Here is a 14,247-nt window from a genome sequence, read left to right as displayed (position 1 = left end):
TATAAAGATGAATTGGTTTTCTTATGCTAAATACATTCAAGGTATGATAATTGATTCTAAAACAGAAGGTTTCTATGATAAACTGACTGACTTAGATAAGATTTTGACAGGTACTGATGAAAAGGTGATTTAAAAATTGTATGGATATTTATTAGAAATTAAACTAGAAGAAGAACAAGTTAAAGAAACTATGATTGCTTGGGGGAAGAATTTTGGATATGGGATTGATTTAGAGAAATGGCAAAAATTGTGGTCTCAAAATTATAAAATGACAATGTCAACAGCATATAAAGAAAATTTGTATAAGTTTTTTTTTTAATATAGTTTATTAGTTTTTACAATTAAAACCAACCAACAATACATACACAAATAAGCAAAGAAAAAGAAAGGAAGAAAGAGAAGGAAAGAAGAAAAAAAATTAGAAAAAAAGAAAGAAAAAAAAGAAAAAAAGAGAGAGAAGGTTAAAAGCATTCTTATTTTTACAGTTTGCAAGATCATTTTTCCTAACCTTAAATTACTTATATCGCTACCTCATTATTATAGGTTAATACTTTTTCTCTTATGCCTTATGATATATAATTTATCTTTACAGTCAATCCAATTATACCAACAATTCCAGCTATCATAATATAGTGAAGTGTCTTTGTCTTTTAGCGTAAAGTCAATTTATCCATTTCTGCACATTTTGAAATTTTTCAATAATCATTTCATCTGATGGAATTTGATGTTGTTTCCAGTGTTGGAGAAAGGCTAATCAGCCACTGTTAAAATGTGTATTGTTATGTATTTAGCTTTTTTAGAAATTTGTTTATCAAAAATCCTAACAGGAAGGACTCTGGTTTGTATTCGATCTGCTCTTTGTAATTTCTTCCAACCAAGTTTTGATTTTCTTCCAGTACTTTTGGGTTTCTGCTACAAGACCACCACATATGGAAAAAGGTTCTTCTTTTTCCTACACTTCCAGCAATACGGACTCATGTTAGGGTGTATCTTCGCTAACCTCGAAGGGGAGGTGCCATCTATAAAACATTTTATAAAGATTTTCCTTATATGCCGCCGATTTGGTGATCTTATTATTTCTGCCCCAGACTTTCTCCCATTCCGCTAATGTGATGCTGCATCCTCGTTCTTACTCCAAGCGATCATATTTCCTTTTACGATTTCTTCTTCTAATTCTGTCTCTAATAAGTAGTTATAAAATTTTGTTATGTTTTTTTATCTGATCCTAATAAAATTTTATCTAATTCATTGAAGTTTATTGTTAATTCCGAATTCTTTCTTGTCTTGTTTGTATCTGCTTTGAATCTGAAGGTAAACCCATTGATCAATTTTTTTTTCCTTGCTCCTGAAGTTCTGCCTCGGTTTCAAATTTCCTTGTGGGTCCAATAAGTCTTTGTATTTAATCATTTTGGTAATCTCCAGATTGTTTGGGTGAATCATCGACTCCATTGTTGAAATCCATACTGGTACTTTTGTATAATGTTTTTTCCGTATTTTCCTCCAATTTGTTAATAGTGCATCTCTGATTAAATGTCTATGGAAATATTTTTGACTGGTTTCCCTACATCCCATAAAAAGGCATGCCACCCTTTTGTAAATCGTGGCCTTCTAGAAATAATACTATTCTTTTGTTGGTTAAGTTCACCCAATCCTTCAGCCAGACTAACGAGGTGGCCTACATATGGTATAACTCCCAGTTTGGAAATGCTAATCCTCCTGCTCTTCATATCCTGCATTGCTTTTACATTTATTCTGGACTTTTCCCTTGCCATATAAATTTCAGGGTTATTCTACTGAGTTCTTCAAAAAAACTTTTTATGTAATTTAATTGGGATCGTTTGGAATAAGTATAAGAATTTGGGGAGAATATTCATTTTAATGGTGGCGATTCGACCTAGTAGTGAAATTTGAAGTTTACTCCATGATTCTAAATCTTTCTTTACCTGGTGTATCAATTTATCATAATTGTTTTTTCTTTAAGTGTCTTACAGTATGGTGTTAATAGGATTCCTAAGTATTTCACTTTCTTTGTCACTTGTATATGCATTGTTTCTTCTAGTTCTATTTTCTGTTTTTCTGTTAGATTTTAGTCATTAATTTGGTTTTTTTTTCTATTTATTTTGAGTCCTGTTACTGCTCCAAATTTCTCTAATTCACTCATCAATTTTGGTCCCCCCTGTCTTTTGGTTCTTCAATGAAGAAAACTCATATCATCTGCAAATGCTTGCAATTTATATTCCTCTTTCTTAACCGTTAATCCCTTTATATCTGAATTCCGCCTAATTCGCGTTAATAATGTCTCTAATGCTAATATGAAGAGCATGGGAGAGTGGGCAGCCCTGTCTCACTCCTTTTTCTATCTTTATTGAAATGAGTACATTCCCCATTTACTATTATATTAGCTTGTTGTGTGTCAGTATATGGTTGTTTATAATATTTTCAAATTTGATGCCCAGATTCAAATTATAAATTTTCTGAATTAAAATTGCCAATTTAAATTATTGAAGGCCTTCTCTGCGTCTAGGAACATAAGTGCTACTTTGTTTCTCGGGGTGGGCTTAATTAGAAAATTCTAGTACGTCTAATACTATTCTTAAATTGTTCTTTATTTGCCTAGTTGGGGAAATCCATTTTGATCTTCATGTATATACAAATTTAACATTCTTTTTAATCTGTTTGCTATTATAGAAGTGAATATTTTATAATCAGTATTTAAGAGTGAAATCGGCCTGTAGTTATTTATATATCTGGGATCCGTATCCTCCTTCGGGATCAGCGAAATCAACGCCCCCTCCATGAGTCCAGCATCCTGGCTGCCTGTAAAAAACATCATTGAAGACTTCCACCATAAGTGGTCTAATTTGTTCTGCTATTGCCTTGTACAGCCCCCTGGAATCCGTCTGGGCCCAGGGTTTTATTATTTTCTGGTTCTCTATTGCTGATTTCAATTCCGATTCAGTAATGTCTTTGTTTAGTAGTTCTACCATTTCTTCCCCAATTGCCTTATCTGTCACACTTCATCTAAATAATTCCTTATTCTGTCTTCACTGACATCTTCTTTTTTATATAGATCTTCAAAGTATTTATGGGTGATTTCTTTTTCTGTTCTATTTCCTGGTATGTCTCTGCGCAAACACTATCTATTAACTGATATATCAATCTCTTTTCTTTCTTTTTTTTTTAATTTGTAAGATAGCCATCTTCCTGGCTTGTTGGCATGTTCAAAATAGGTTTGTCTAGTCAAATTCAAATTCATGGTCATTTCTCTTGTTCAATTAAATTCAGTTTGTGTTTAGCTATTCTTATCTGATTTTGCAGTTTGGATTCTTTGGGGTATTTTGTAGAAGGGTTTCTAGCTCCTTAATTCTTTGTTGTAATTTGTTTTGTTGGGAATATTTTCCTTGTTTCTCTTGGCGTTATAAGAGATTGTTATGCCTCTTATAACTGCCTTCATCGTATCCCAGACATTTGTTTCGTGTTTTTCTCCATTATCATTTTCTTTTATAAAAAAAATTTAATTCCTCCTTTAATTTATTAATGTATTCTTTCTCTCTAATTAATTGAGTATTTAACGTCCATCTTTTCTTTGGTTTTGCCCTGCCCTTCCATATTACCTGTATTGGGTTATGGTCTGCCCATTCATTAAGCAAAATTTCCACTTCTTTTGTCTCGTTTTGCTATTCCCATTCATCCATGCCATGTCGATCCATGTCCATATTTGGTGGGGATTTGAATAGAATGTAAATTGTCTTTTTTCAGGATGTAGTCTTCTCCATATATCTGTCAGATTTAGCTCTTTCATCATTTCCCTAAAGATCTTGGGGAGCTCTCTCTTCCCCTTTTTTATTCTTTCACGCCGTTACTGTGATCTTTTGAAAATCAGCAATGGAGTTGAAATCTCCTACAATACAAATGTTTCTTTTTGCAATTCAAACCAATTTTCTATATAGGTGTTTAAAAAATTCTTTTTGATCTCCATTTGAGGCATAAATTACTACTAAAAGAATTGGAATATCATTAATCCAGATCTGCAAACCCAGAGTCCTTCCTTCCGAATCCAACCATATTAGCTCTGATTTCAAATCCTCTTTCACATATACTGCGATTCCCTTCTTTTTCCCCTCGTCCGCTGGTGTGGTAAATAACTTTCCTAATTTCGGGCATTCTAAATATTTTTCATCCTTCTTCTTTATATGGGTTTCTTGTAGGCATATTATATCTGCATTTTGTTTGATTAATTTAGTTAATATCCTTTTTCTTTTATTTGTCGAATTTAAACCATTTATGTTTATTGATAGTAATTTTTTTTCTTCTCCCATCTATTTAGTTCTGTTTCGCTCTTTGTCATGTAACAATTCCTCTCTCTTCTTGCACTTGTGTTTGTGTGGTTCCTTCTGTCTTTTGTTGTAAATGAGTGTTCTCTTGGTTCCCTACAGTTCCAGTCCTATTTTTATGTCCACCGTATTCTTCTTGAGAGTTTGTTTCCAATTCCTCCCTACTACTTTGCTCCTGTGGGCCCACCATCCGTTCGTAATAGTCCTGAGCTTTTTCCATAGTGTCTATTTTAATTTTCCTCTCTTTCCACGACACTAGCATCCCTTCTGGAATAAGCCATTTAAATGTAATTCTTTTTTGATTTAAATAAGCAGCCAGAAATTTATAAACACGCCTTTGTTCCCTTACTCTCCTTGGTATCTGTTTAAGGATCACAATTTCTTTCTCTTTGTACATTATTGTTTTATCTCTTGAGGTTCTATATATCATGTCTCAGACACATCTTCTGGTGAATGTATGTGGACTTCCCTAGACCATTTGTATGCCTTGCATAGTTTGTATTGACCCGGTAGACTTCATCGAACTCTTTTTGAATGTCATCTTTATCCATCTTCAATAAACCGCCAGTATTTCTGCCATCAAGTATTCTAGGTCTTCTTCTTTTTGATTTTGCCACATTTTGGAATCTTAGGTAAGTTGCTGCCTTGTCCATCTCTAGAAGGACCAATGAGTCCTCCATTTCTTTGCTCACGTTTTAAGATCTTCATCCACCCTTTCTAATTCCCTTCCGTTCGTTCCGTTCTTTTCTCTACCTCTTTTATTATAACTTCATTTTTCTCCAAGGCCTGCTGCAATACTCCCACTTTATCCTCTACTTTGGAAATGTCTGCTTTCATTTCTGTTTTTAGTTTCCCCATCTCTTCCTTCAGTTCGTTAATATCTGCTCTTGTTTCACTGTGGTTTTTAGTCATTGTTTCTTGCAGTCTTGTCAATGGGTCCTGTAGGGTTAGAAACATTGGCTTGAATGTTCGCATTCGAGATGCTAGTTTGCTTCTCTATTGGTAGCGTTTCCTCTATTGTTTTTTGTGCCATAGGTGAAGTTGTTGCCAAGGTGGTTGTTATTGTGGGGTTGACCTTTCTACCAGATTTCAATGCTGTGGTGGTTGTAGTAGTCATTTCCTTTAAGATTTGTTTTTGTTGTTGTACAATGCTAAATATATTATTCCAAATTGGCATTCAGTGTTCTTAGTTCTATTACTAAAATTGACCAAGATCTATCAATCTATTAAATAACTATATTCTTAACTAATTGGTAAGGTATATATGTAATTCTCTGGTTTAACTTAAATGTAAAGTAACCTTAACTACAAAATATGTTACATTCATATAGTCACACAATGAATTATGATATTGATCTAGAGAGCTCTAAAATTGTTAAGTAACTAATGCTTAGTATTCTTACTGTCTCCCCTATATTCCCATATAACAATCTCTATTATTAATAACTTAACTAAATTAATTAATCCAATCTTTTAACAATCTAATATTTCTTTACTGAATATACATATTTATCGAGAGGAAATCAAAAAAAAGCAAGCATATTTCAACATAACATAACATCAACTAATAGAAAAGAAGAGAAGTTATTTTTGGTAAATATGTACACAAAGAAGAGAGTAGAGGGAAAGAAAAAGGAAAGTTCTAAAGATAGGAATTTTTAGTTTTCACTTTTCAATTTGGGAACTTTCACTTGAGCACACCGGAAGTAGAGAGTGAAAATTGCTGAGTAACAGCTACCATTAAGCAATGTTCCCACTCGTTCAAGGCTTCCGCTTTTACTTGTGTTTTAATGTTCCTTAGTTCAATTGTTCTGATTTCCTTCAAATAAAGAAAGGAACTGTCTCCTCCGATACAGCAATGTTCTCAAGTTTCCCAGGGTTTGTAGAATAAATTGTGTCCATTCAGTCAATTGAATCTGTTACTTTGTTGTAGCCACTTCAGAGTTCTAAATACCGCCTATGGCGCCGCTCTGTCTTTTTCTTTCCCGATCAACTTCGTTCTGCTTCTGGCTCCGGTTTAATAGCGTCTATTCAAATGTAAATGGTAACAGAGTCTATTCAATCACTCCCTAATGCTGATCTTCTAAATTCCTCTTTGATTCTTTGTTATTTCGTCTCTCTTCTGCCTGCCGAGCCCCTTCACTTTCACTTGTCCGATTCTCTTTAGCCGCTTTCTCTTAGGGCTCGCGGCAGACACTCACACAGTATATAACAGCCTAAAGTGAATCTGTACTCTTCCAATTTTCCTCTCCGCCACTAACTTTTACCACCACTCTCTTTCCCAACGAACTTTGCAAACTGTCACTCACTCTTTCCTTCACATTGGTGGCAGTCCGGACTGGAACCTCCATTGACAGGGAGGCTGTTCTTGATCGTTGGAGGGCTCTGGGGGGGCTTCCTCTTCGTTGCAGGGGGTTGCCTTCCCACACACTACAGTCCGAGGTTCCCCACACCGGCACGGGTCTCTCCAAGACTCGAGCACCCCAAAAGATGCACCAAACTCAAGAAGAGGATAGCTGGAACCGCAAGCGGATTTCTGCCCCTCTGTCCATCCTTGCCTTGCCACGGAAGTCCTGTATAAGATGTTTTACAGGTGGCATTTTCCCCGACAAGAATAGCAAGAATGTTCAAGAATAAATCCGAAAATGTTGGAAATGTCATCAGACACCTGGCTCATATTACCATATGTGGTGGACTTGTGCCGATGCTAAAAAATACTGGACTAAAATCCACATGTGGTTGGAAAAAATGACAAAAAAACTTATAGACTTGAAACCAGAGATATTTTTATTGGGAATTTTACCTGAAATATATAGTAAAGACTTGAAATACCTGATTGTAAATGTATTAACAGCGACTAGTATTTGCTAAAAACTGGAAAAATTGGAAAATACCATCACAGGAAGAAATTGCATTAAGAAAATATTTGAATGTGCTGAAATGAGTAGATTGACATTAGAAATTAGAGAACAAGAGGATAAACAATTTTATAAAATTTGGGATCTTTTCTATCAACGGTTAGACAATAAAGTACAGTAATGAAATATGTAGACTTTTAGAAAATAATAAATATATAAAAGATGTACTTCTTTCTTATTATATCTACAAAATGATTATAGGATAGATTTGGGGTGATAATATGAACTGTTATAAAATAAACTAAGTAAATTATGGTTATCTTGTAAAACATGAATGAATAAAAGTATAGTCAAATGATTGTAGTATGTACTAAGATCAAATGATCTTAGTAATGATACTAAGGTATTTAATTTTGATTGACAATATGAGATTATATGTAATGTAATTGTAATTGAAGACTATGAAATGGAAGCACAAAACCATTTGTAAACCAACCGGCACACTGTATGTACACCTATGGAAGATAACTTGATGTTTTTTATGTGTTGTTTGTTTATGTTTGTTTTTAAAAACCAATCAAATTTAAAAAAGAAAAAGAAAAAGACAAATATTAATTAAGAAACTAGAAATATATGGAGCAGTGGCAGGATTGAAAATTAATAGACAGAAAATGAAACTTTTAGTAAAAAACTTAACAGATCTACAAATAACAAAATTAGAATGGGTGCTTGGACTCCAAACAACAAGAAAAATTAAATATTTGGGAATATGGCTGACAGCACACCTGTCAGGCGATAAAGGAGAATAATTATAATAAGCTATTACAACAAACAAAAAAGATTTGGAATTATGGATGAAAATGCAACTGTCATTACTAGGAAGAATAGCAGCCATAAAAATGTCTATATTTTACCAACATTTGCTCTTGTTTCACTGTGGTTTTTAGTCATTGTTTCTTGCAGTCTTGTCAATGGGTCCTGTAGGGTTAGAAACATTGCTTGAATGTTCGCATTCGAGATGCTAGTTTGCTTCTCTATTGGTAGCGTTTCCTCTATTGTTTTTTGTGCCATAGGTGAAGTTGTTGCCAAGGTGGTTGTTATTGTGGGGTTGACCTTTCTACCAGATTTCAATGCTGTGGTGGTTGTAGTAGTCATTTCCTTTAAGATTTGTTTTTGTTGTTGTACAATGCTAAATATATTATTCCAAATTGGCATTCAGTGTTCTTAGTTCTATTACTAAAATTGACCAAGATCTATCAATCTATTAAATAACTATATTCTTAACTAATTGGTAAGGTATATATGTAATTCTCTGGTTTAACTTAAATGTAAAGTAACCTTAACTACAAAATATGTTACATTCATATAGTCACACAATGAATTATGATATTGATCTAGAGAGCTCTAAAATTGTTAAGTAACTAATGCTTAGTATTCTTACTGTCTCCCCTATATTCCCATTCAAAATATAACAATCTCTATTATTAATAACTTAACTAAATTAATTAATCCAATATTTTAACAATCTAATATTTCTTTACTAAATATGCATATTTATCGAGAGAAATCAAAAAAAGCATAATTCAACATAACATAACATCAACTAATAGAAAGGAAGGGAGAATATTTTTGGTAAATGTATACACAAAGAAGAGAGTAAAGGGAAAAGAAGGGAAGCTCTGGAGTTAGGATTTTTAGTTTTCACTTTTCAATTTGGGAGCTTTCACTTCAAGCACACCGGAAATGGAGATGAAAAGTTGCTGAGTAACAGCTACCATTAAGCAATGTTCCCACTCGTTCAAAGGCTTCCGCTTTTACTTGTGTTTTAATGTTCCTTAGTTCAATTGTTCTGATTTCCTTCAAATAAAGAAAGGAACTGTCTCCTCCGATACAGCAATGTTCTCAAGTTCCCAGAGGTTTGTTGAATAAATTGTATCCGTCAGTCAGTTAAATCTGTTACTTTGTTGTAGCCACTTCAGAGTTCTAAATACCGCCTATGGCGCCGCTCTGTCTTTTTCTTTCCCGATCAACTTCGTTCTGCTTTCTGGCTCCGGTTTAATAGAGTCTGTCCAAATGCAAATAATAACAAATCTTTCAAGTCACTTCCTGTTGCTGGTCTTCTAAATTCCTCTTTAAATCTTTGTTATTTCCACCTCTCTTCTGTCTGCCGAGCCCCTTCACTTTCACTTGCCGATTCGCTTTTAGCCGCTTTCTCTTAGGGCTCCGACAGACACTCACACAGTATATAACAGCCTAAAGTGAATCTGTACTCTTCCAATTTTCCTCTCCGCCACTAACTTTAACCACCACTCTCTTTCCCAACGAACTTGCAAACTGTCACTCACTCTTTCCTTCACATTGGTGGCAGTCCGGACTTCGGAGCCTCCATTGACAGGAGGCTGTTCTTGATCGTTGGGCTCTGGGGGGCTTCCTCTTCGTTGCAGGGGGGTTGCCTTCCCCACACTACAGTCCGAGGTTCCCCCACACCGGCACGGGTCTCTCCAAGACTCGAGCACCCCAAAAGATTGCACCAAACTCAAGAAGAGGATAGCTGGAACCGCAAGCGGATTTCTGCCCCTCTGTCCATCCTTGCCTTGCCACCGGAAGTCCTGTATAAGATGTTTTACAGGTGGCATTTTCCCCCGACAAGAATAGCAAGAATGTTCAAGAATAAATCCGAAAAATGTTGGAAATGTCATCAGACACCTGGCTCATATTACCATATGTGGTGGACTTGTGCCGATGCTAAAAAATACTGGACTAAAATCCACATGTGGTTGGAAAAAATGACAAAAAAAACTTATAGACTTGAAACCAGAGATATTTTTATTGGGAATTTTACCTGAAATATATAGTAAAGACTTGAAATACCTGATTGTAAATGTATTAACAGCGGCTAGTATTTGCTAAAAACTGGAAAAATTGGAAAATACCATCACAGGAAGAAATCATTAAGAAAATATTTGAATGTGCTGAAATGAGTAGATTGACATTAGAAATTAGAGAACAAGAGGATAAACAATTTTATAAAATTTGGGATCTTTTCTATCAACGGTTAGACAATAAAGTACAGTAATGAAATATGTAGACTTTTAGAAAATAATAAATATATAAAGATGTACTTCTTTCTTATTATATCTACAAAATGATTATAGGATAGATTTGGGGTGATAATATGAACTGTTATAAAATAAACTAAGTAAATTATGGTTATCTTGTAAAACATGAATGAATAAAAGTATAGTCAAATGATTGTAGTATGTACTAAGATCAAATGATCTTAGTAATGATACTAAGGTATTTAATTTTTGATTGACAATATGAGATTATATGTAATGTAATTGTAATTGAAGACTATGAAATGGAAGCACAAAACCATTTGTAAACCAACCGGCACACTGTATGTACACCTATGGAAGATAACTTGATGTTTTTATGTGTTGTTTGTTTATGTTTGTTTTTAAAAACCAATCAAATTTAAAAAGAAAAAAGAAAAAAGACAAATATTAATTAAGAAACTAGAAATATATGGAGCAGTGGCAGGATTGAAAATTAATAGACAGAAAATGAAACTTTTAGTAAAAAACTTAACAGATCTACAAATAACAAAATTAGAATGGGTGCTTGGACTCCAAACAACAAGAAAAATTAAATATTTGGGAATATGGCTGACAGCACACTGTCAGGCGATAAAGGAGAATAATTATAATAAGCTATTACAACAAACAAAAAAGATTTGGAATTATGGATGAAAATGCAACTGTCATTACTAGGAAGAATAGCAGCCATAAAAATGTCTATATTACCAACATTTCTTTATTTATTTCAAACTATTCCAGTTAAATTAGAAAAGACCTCTTTCAATAATCTTAATAGAATGACAGCAAAATTTATCTGGCAGGGTAAAAAACCCAGAATAAAAATGAAATTACTACAAGAAATGAAGAGCAGAGGAGGCTTTGGATTGCCAAATTGGGAATTATATTATAGTGCAGCAACATTAGTTTGGCTAAAAGATTGGATTAATTTAAAGAACAAAAGAATATTAGCTATAGAAGGTCATGACCTTCAGAGGGGATGGCATGCCTTTCTTTGGGACATAGGACGTACTAAACAAAATTATTTCCATAGACATGTCATTAGAGATTTGTTGATATACAATTGGATCAAGGTTAAAAAGAAACACTGTATAAAAATCCCAATTTGGCTATCTACAATGGAAGCGATGATCCACCCTAATAATTTAGACCTGAACAAAATGTAAAAATATAAAGACTTATTGGATACAAATGGAAATTTAAAAACAATACAGGAGCTCCAAGAACAAGGGCTATGAGTAGACTGGTGGGCTTATCTTCAAATACAAAGTCAATATAAAAAGGATGTAAAGGAGTATGGAATATACTTGAAATCTCAACAATTAGACAAAATTTTATTAGACCCAGATAAAAAAAAATATTACCAAAATTTACAAGTGTCTCCTAGAAGTAGAATTAGAAGAAGAAGCAGTGATCGCATGGCGTCAAAATATTGGTCATAACATAAAGTTTTCAGATTGGAAGACTGTATGGAATAGAAACCACAAATTAACAAAATCAGTAACATACAAAGAAAATGCATATGTTGGAAATGTAAAAAAAAAAAAAAAAGAGGGAACATATTATCATATGTGATGGTCTTGCCCAGAGGCTCGAAAATACTGGCTCAAAATTCAAAATTGGCTACAGGAAATCACCAATGAACAACTAGACCTAGAACCAGAACTCTTCCTATTGGGGATCTTCAAAAAAAATATGTAAAGAGTACAAAATACTTATTATTAGGTATACTGACTGCTGCCAGGATTGCCTTTGCCCAGTGTTGGAAACAGCCATATACACCTGTAGAGGAACTAGTTATACAAAAAGTTATGAATTGTGCTGAAATGGATAAATTAACACTGAGTTTAAAAGATAAGGAATCTTCAATATTTTATAAGGTATGGGAACAATGGTATAGCTGGATAGATCGGGGACAGATTAAGGATAAATAATTATTAAATATAGAATATAGATAGAATAAGAATATAATTACACACAAATTAATATTTGTAAATATCGCACAAATGATTGTTACACGATAAGCACCACAAACAGCTGTTATTATATGTTTTTATGTTTTTAATGTAATAAAATTCAATAAAGTTTATTTTTTTAAAAAAATGTTTATGACTTGGACTGTTTATCGGACTGTGCTATTTCTTAAAGTTAACTTTAACTCAATTCAGCATATCTGTGTGTTGCTGAATAATTATTCATGACTACTCTCATAAACGTTTCCATATGCATATCCTTGTTATTCAAGGGTTATTCTGTACATATCATAACATTACATTTATCACATTAAACAAGAGGAAAACCTTCTAAGCACCAATTCCACCCGTGCTTTTTACAATTTTGTAAACAACAAACTAAAAGACTCAAGGTCCATCCCTCCCTTGATAGGACCTGATGGTAAAGACTGCAACGACGACACCATTAAAGCCAACATCTTTAACACATTCTTCAGCTCAGTATTTGTAAACCGCAATGTATCATGCCCAGTATTTCCTAGCCGTACCACAGATAACAACAATGATCTAATACATATCGATTTCACAGAAGACAATGTTAAAAAAATCACTACGCAATCTAAAACCATCTCTATCTATTGGACCGGATGGAATATGTGCCTACTTCTTAAGAAAGCTATCCACTGCCATAGCCAAACCTCTAAGCATAATCTTTGAAAAATCTTTCAGGACCAGCTCCTTGCCTAACCTATGGTCACAAGCCACAGTCATCCCCATCTTCAAAAAGGAGACCCAAGCCTAGTTGAAAATTACAGGCCAATCTCCTTATGCTGCGTCACCTGTAAAGTCATGGAATCAATTATTAACCAATCCATCATCCTCCACTTAGAGACAAACAACCTACTCTCCAATAAACAATTTGGTTTCAGAAAAAATCTATCCTGTAATCTGCAACTCTTACACTGCAAAAACATATGGGACGATACAACTCGACCAAGGCAAAGCAATAGACGCAATCTACATAGACTTCTGTAAAGCCTTTGATTCAGTGGTACACGACAAACTACTCCTAAAAATAAAATCCTATGGTATCTCTGGACAACTGAATAACTGGATAGAAGCATTCCTGTCAAACAGACAACAAATGGTCAAAATCGGGAGCGTCCTATCAAATCCAGTACCTGTCAATAGTGGTGTCCCCCAGGGCAGTGTTCTAGGACCAACTCTCTTCATACTCTACATAAACGACCTCTGTGATCATATTAAGAGCAATTGCGTTCTCTTCGCTGATGATGTAAAGCTGTTCAATACCACAGACAATACTGCTACCCTACAAAAAGATCTTGACTATGTATCTGAATGGTCAAACAAATGGCAACTTCAAATCTCAACAAATAAATGCTCTGTCCTACATATTGGCAAAAAAAATCAGAAAATAAAATACAAGCTGAATAGCCAAGATCTTGTTGATGACCCAAGCTCTGTAAAGGACCTTGGAATACTCACCTCTATTGATCTAAGTGCTAGAGCCCACTGCAACTACATAGCCAAAAAGGCATTAAGAGTTGTTAACCTAATCCTACGTAGCTTTTTCTCTGGTAATATCACACTACTAACCAGAGCATACAAAACATTTGCTAGACCAATACTTGAATACAGTTCATCAGTCTGGAACCCTCATTACGTATCTGATATTAACACAATTGAGAAAGTCCAGAAATATTTCACAAGAAGAGTTCTCCACTCTTCTACTCGTTATAGAATACCTTATGCCACCAGACTTGAAATTCTCGAACTAGAAAACCTTGAATTACGCCGTCTTCGGTCTGACTTAAGCATGGTATATAAAATCATACATTGCAATGTCCTACCTGTCAATGAATACTTCAGCTTCAACCATAACAACACAAGAGCACACAATAGATACAAACTCAAAGTAAACCGCACCAAACTTGATTGCAGGAAATACGACTTCAGCAATAGAGTGGTCAATGTCTGGAATACT

Source organism: Notechis scutatus, chromosome Z, assembly GCF_049901735.1.
Source record: "Notechis scutatus isolate UNSWTSFEM ecotype Mainland chromosome Z, rNotScu1.2, whole genome shotgun sequence".
In the NCBI taxonomy this organism is placed as follows: domain Eukaryota; kingdom Metazoa; phylum Chordata; class Lepidosauria; order Squamata; family Elapidae; genus Notechis; species Notechis scutatus.
The sequence above is the reverse complement of the archived record's forward strand: the minus strand, read 5'-3'. Positions refer to the sequence as shown.